Here is a 6,053-nt window from a genome sequence, read left to right as displayed (position 1 = left end):
AGAAAAAAGCAAGGTCAATGAGGAAGCTACTGCAGCAGTCCAAGCAAGAGACAACAGAGATTCAGGCCAGAGTAATAGGAAGGAAGATAGTGGGACATGGTCAGATTCTGGATATATTTAGAAAATGGAACCAACAGGTTTTCTTATGAATTGGGTGTAGGGGGTAAGAGAAAGAGAAAAGTCAAGGATGACTCCAAGACTTTTGACCTAAGCTACTAGAGAGTTGGCACTGCCATTAGTTGAGCTGGAGAAAGTCAGTGTGGAACAGATTTAGAGGGGGAAGACCTGAAGTTTGGTTTTGGACATGTTAAGTGCGGGATGTCTCCTGGACATCCAAGGGGAGATGAAGAGCTGACAACAGATATGAGGTTGGAAATATGAAATACTTAAGATATAATTTTGGAAGACTTCAAGAGGTTTTTACAAACATGAGACTAGATGAAGGAGTGAGTTAATAGAGAAGAGGACAGAGAACCGTGCCCTGGGACACTCGAACATTAGTAGGCAAGGGGAAGAAGAGGAAAGGAGACAGAGGAATAACAACCAGTGAGATACGAGGAACATTCTGTGTACTCAGCTTTGTGTTTGTGGCTCTTGGCAAAGGCTATTCTTACCATTTTAGTGTTAGGATTTTAAAGACCATCTGAAGAGAAGTTTGAGGGGCAAAGGCTATTCTAGAATGATGTTGACCCTTGGGTAATATATGAACAGCATCTTGAATTCCTTTTTTTTTTTTTTAAGATTTTATTTATTTATTTGACAGAGAGAGAGACAGCGAGAGAGGGAACACAAGCAGGGGGAGTGGGAGAGGGAGAAGCAGGCTTCCTGCCAAGCAGGGAGCCTGATGCAGAGCTCGATCCCAGGACCCTGGGATCATGACCCGAGCCAAAGGCAGACACTTAACAACTGAGCCACCCAGGTGCCCCTTGAATTCCTTTTTAATTAGAGAAATTAAATGCTTATGAATCTAAAAAGTTTCGTAGCTTTAAATACCAAGTGGTAATTTTTTAGACTCTATTGCTAGAAGAAAAATAAAGCTATATCCATTTTGCAGGGAGGAGGGGGGGAAGAAACACCATTTGCGAGAGAGAAAATGGTTGATCTAAGGCAAATCCTGGGGCCCTAATAAAATCATGGCAATGATGGTCATAGTTTATCTCTGTTTAGTAGTTTACCAGCCCAAAGTAGTTACACGACTTTGCTAGAAACATTATTGTGTTCTAAATATTAGTTGTGATATGTACCAGCTTTTAATTAATGGAAACTTGCATAGAACAGAAAGAGTAAAAAGTGTCTAGTGTATCTCACTGTTCCATGAGAAGGGTCATTGTTGATTTCTGGCCTATAAAGAACAAAGGAGGTGGACTGTGGATAACTGGAATATTTCTACAAAATACTTATGGTAAACATAGTTTATTCTAATTCTTTCATAGCATCCATAGCTTTCAACTAATAAGAAAATTTTAAAAGTCTTGTATTTGGAATCACATGAAGGGCTACTAATTTATTCCTCAATCTTCTATAATTTAAATACCCAAGTAAAATTGTACAGAAGCTTACCTTAAAATTTTATGCTTCTTTATTTTTTTTTAAGATTTTATTTATTTATTTGTCAGAGAGAGAGAGAGAGCACAGGCAGACAGAGTGGCAGAGGGAGAAGCAGGCTCCCTGCGGAGCAAGGAGCCAGATGTGGGACTCGATCCCAGGACGCTGGGATCATGACCTGAGCCAAAGGCAGCCACTTAACCAACTGAGCCACCCAGGCGTCCCAAAATTTTATGCTTCTTTAAAAAAAAACAAAACTTAGGGGTTACCTGGCTGGCTTAGCGGGTAGAGCATGTGACTCTTGATCTCGGTTGTGAGTTCAAGCTCCATATTTGGTGTAGCGATTACTTAAAAATAAAATCTTCAAAAAGTAATAATAAATAAAAATCTGTAAAACTTAGGATATACCGCTATATCAAGTATACTATGAATAGAGAAAATTATACATTCAGGATGGGTTTTTTGGCTTGGTAATTATTGCATTTGAAATTTTTTTTCAGGCATTCACAAAAATTGAGAGTTACCTACAAACTAGCTTCTGAACTAAATGCTGAGGATATACAGTAGTGAAAAGACAAAAATTTCTCTGGTCTTGGAACTTACATTCTGTGAAAAAAAAGTTCTATCAGGAAAAAGGAAACTTTAAGATTTTGGAGTAGTATTTCTCAAAACGCAGTTCACTGGGACACCTGGTTGGTTCAGTCGGTTGGGCATCTGCCTTCAGCTTGGGTTATGATCCCAGGGTCACTGGGACACCTGGTTGGTTCAGTCGGTTGGGCATCTGCCTTCAGCTTGGGTTATGATCCCAGGGTCCTGGGGATGGAATATGGCATCATCTGGAATACAGCAGCATCAGGCTCCTTGCTCAGCAGGGAGCCTGCCTCTCCCTTCTTTTCCTGTTCTGCCTGCAGCTCTCTGTGCTTTTACTCTCTGACAAATAAATAAATCTTTAAAAAAAAATGTGGTTCACTGACATTCTGCATTATAAGTATCAGTGGTGCATGTTAAATTTAATGAAGATGGGTGCCTGGGTGGCTCAGTTGCTGAAGCCACTGCCTTGGGCTCCGGTCATGTTCCCGGAGTCCCAGGATCAAGTTCTGCATCGGGCTCCCAGCTCTGCGGGAGTCTGCTTCTCCCTCTGACCTTCTCCCCTCTCATGCTCTCTCTTTCTCAAATAAATAAAGTCTTAAAAAAAATTCAGTGAAGATTTGTATAGTTTTACCATAATCTAAAAAATGATGGATACTATCAGGGACATCATCCCAGAAGCAGGAAATCAAAAAGTGGGGTGGGGGGGCGCCTGGGTGGCTCAGTGGATTAAGCCGCTGCCTTCGGCTCAGGTCATGATCTCAGGGTCCTGGGATCGAGCCCCGCATCAGGCTGTCTGCTCCGCAGGGAGCCTGCTTCCTCCTCTCTCTCTGCCTGCCTCTCTGCCTACTTGTGATCTCTGTCAAGTAAATAAATAAAATATTTAAAAAAAAAAAAAAAGTGGGGTGGGAGTAGGAGTCTGCATTTTCAAAAAATGCGTAATGGTAGAAACCGTTATGAGTAGAAAATTTTATTTTAGGCTGTGATATTTACTCTATAAGTAAGGTGCGTATATATATGTATATATACACACCACTTCCTCTATCCATTCATCTATTGATGGACACTTAGGTTGTAAAGCTGTTATTCTTTTTTAAACTCTGTATTTCAATATAAGAATATATCTATTATATGCCTAACACTAGGTACTAAAAGAAATCCCAAAGGTTAAAATATGCTCTCTGCCCTGGACAATTTTCCAGTTTTGTTAGGCAATCAGCATGTGTGTGCTGAAAGCATTAGGTAATATCTGTACAAGCTGGGAGAGGGTGCACTAAATAGTAATGGACTTGGTAAGTGGCATCGGTGGTCAGAGAGGGAATATACCAGAGTACAACCTCTCCAGCAGAGAAGGTGGGTTTTGAGTTAGGCCTCCAGGGTGCATAGACTGTGGTGAGGTAGAAAAGAGGAAATACAGCATTTCAGGTGAGATAAACAGATACAGCACAAGCTGGTAAAAATTATTTGAGATGTTATATAAATTGTCAAAATGGTCAATAAGGTCACCTGTCTTTTTCAAAAGACCCAATACTAGTGTTTGTCAAGACTTGTTTTTACAGGCACCTGGGTGGCTCAGTAGGTTAAGCCTCTGCCTTTGGCTCTGGTCATGATTCCTGGGTTCTGGGATTGAGCCCTGCTTTGGGCTCTCTGCTCTGTAGGGAGCCTGCTCCTCGACCCCACCTCTGCCTGCTTCTCTGCCTATTTGTGATCTCTGCTGAATAAATAAAATCTTTAAAAAAAAACAAAAAAACACTTGTTTTTAGAGTTTGGTATTAGTTACTTTCTCTCCCAAGCAGTGAGGATGAACATGTGTTTTTATTTAGTTATGCAGCCTGGGACAGACTAATGTTAACTGGCCTGTTGAATGCCTGAAACTGGTCCTAAATTGTTTCTTATCTCTGCAAGCAGGAACCAACTGAGAAATTACAGAGGAAATTCCTTGAACAAAGTGAGACCAGGTTTTACTACCACCAGGGGGAGAGAGTATATAAAAAAAGGCCTAACCAGCTGGCAACCTTTTCCAAATCTTAGAACAGCCATTGCCTGGGTCCCACACACTAAACTGGGATTCTAGGGTAAGAGCTTCTTAAGTTTGTATTCTTTAAAACAACCAAGTCTGTATTTTTAGTGTTGTATTCTTTGAACCGCATGTAGGAGCTTCTTCCAATAAGCTAATGAATTCCCACCTAAAAAGCATTCTGATTTACAATCTGATCACAAGGGCATCCTCCTTCTAACCAAACATTATATGTACCAATGGTTTAAAATCATTACAAAATTCCCAAATTTGAAAAAAAAAAATGGGCAAGTATCTAGCGGTTGAATTATTGGTCCCTTAGATCCTTTATCCTTTCAGGGACGCCTGGGTGGCTCAGTGGACTGAGCCTCTGCCTTCAGCTCGGGTCATGATCTCAGGGTCTTGGGCTCGAGTCCCGCATCGGGCTCTCTGCTTGACAGGGAACCTACTTCCTCCTCTCGGTCTGCCTCTCTGCCTGCTTGTGATCTCTGTCCGTCAAATAAACAAATAAAATCTTAAAAAAAAAAAAAAATCATTTATCCTTCCATTTTCAGGCATTCACAAATGTACCCCAGCACTAGACCCCTGGACTTTCTAGCTTCAGATTCCCGTTAACAACCCTCCCTTCCCGTCTTTCCTAACCTTCACTCCCTCTGCGTAGCAAACTCTATCCTTACCCTCCTGACCCAGAGTTACTTCGGAGGCGGCACCGATTTCCTTGGCAGTCAGCCCCGTGACCAGCCAGCTGCCCTCCTAACCATGACCTCTAGACATTGCTCTCCTGGGCCAGATAAAGATTTGTTTGTTTTTTTACAGGGAGGGGTGCGTGAAAAACTCGGTGCATTTGTCATGATGACATAATTTTAAGCATTAACTTTTAGAAAAAGGTACTAAAATTCTGAACATGAATTAACTTGTGTAATCTTCATTAAAAAAAACTCCACACGGGGCACCTGGGTGGCTCAGTGGGTTAAAGCCTCTGCCTTCGGCTCAGGTCGTGGTCCCGGGGTCCTAGGATCGAGCCCCGCCTCGGGCTCTCCGCTCCGCAGGGAGCCTGCTTCCACCTCTCTCTCTGCCTGCCTCTCTGCCTAGTTGTGATTTTTCTCTGTCAAATTAAAAAACAAAACAAAACAACTCCACACCAGGGATACCCCAGTGGCTCAACTGGTTAAGTTTCGGACTCTTGGTTTCTGTTTAAGTGATGATCTTGGGGTCTTGGGATGGGCTCTGCACCCAGCCCAGAATCTGCTCGACATTATCTCCCTCTCCCTCTGCTCCAAGCCCTGCTCTCTCTCAAATAAAATCTTCAAAAAACAAAAACAAAACCAACAACAAAAAACCCCAACAACAAAACTCCACTCCAAGGGCGCCGGAGGGGGCGCTGGTGGTGAGACTCAGTCGTTTAAGCTTTGGACTCAGTTTCAGCTCAGGTCTTGATCACAGAGTCCTGAGTTCAGTCCCCCCTGGGAGGACAAGCTGGGTGTGGAGCCCACTTAAAAAACAAAAACAAAAAAACAAACAAACCCCACGCCAGGTGAGGGCCCTGAGGCATAGAGCAGTTACACCCAGAACTAATCAACGGAGGGACGTCGTTTGCACCCAGGTGGGCCGCGCCTGCCGAGCGCTAACTGCTGCCCGCGCTCAGGAGACGCCGAGCAACGGTGGGAAGCGGGTCGCGTAGGTGTCGGCGCCAGTCACCGGGCCCACACCGAAATTCCACATCACAAGTGGGTAGCGCAGTCAAGGACGGCGGAGGCCGCACCTTTTCCCGGCCCTCGGGCGGCAGGTTACACGCTTCTTCGACAGCCACGTGACCCGTGGCGCGCGGCGCCCGGGGCGGGCCGGGGGCGGGCCGGGGGCGGGCGGGGGCCGGGCGGGGGCGGAACCTGGCGGCAGCCCCGCC

The sequence above is a fragment of the Meles meles genome, chromosome 8 (assembly GCF_922984935.1).
Source record: "Meles meles chromosome 8, mMelMel3.1 paternal haplotype, whole genome shotgun sequence".
NCBI lineage: Eukaryota > Metazoa > Chordata > Mammalia > Carnivora > Mustelidae > Meles > Meles meles.
This window is presented reverse-complemented; position numbering follows the sequence as displayed.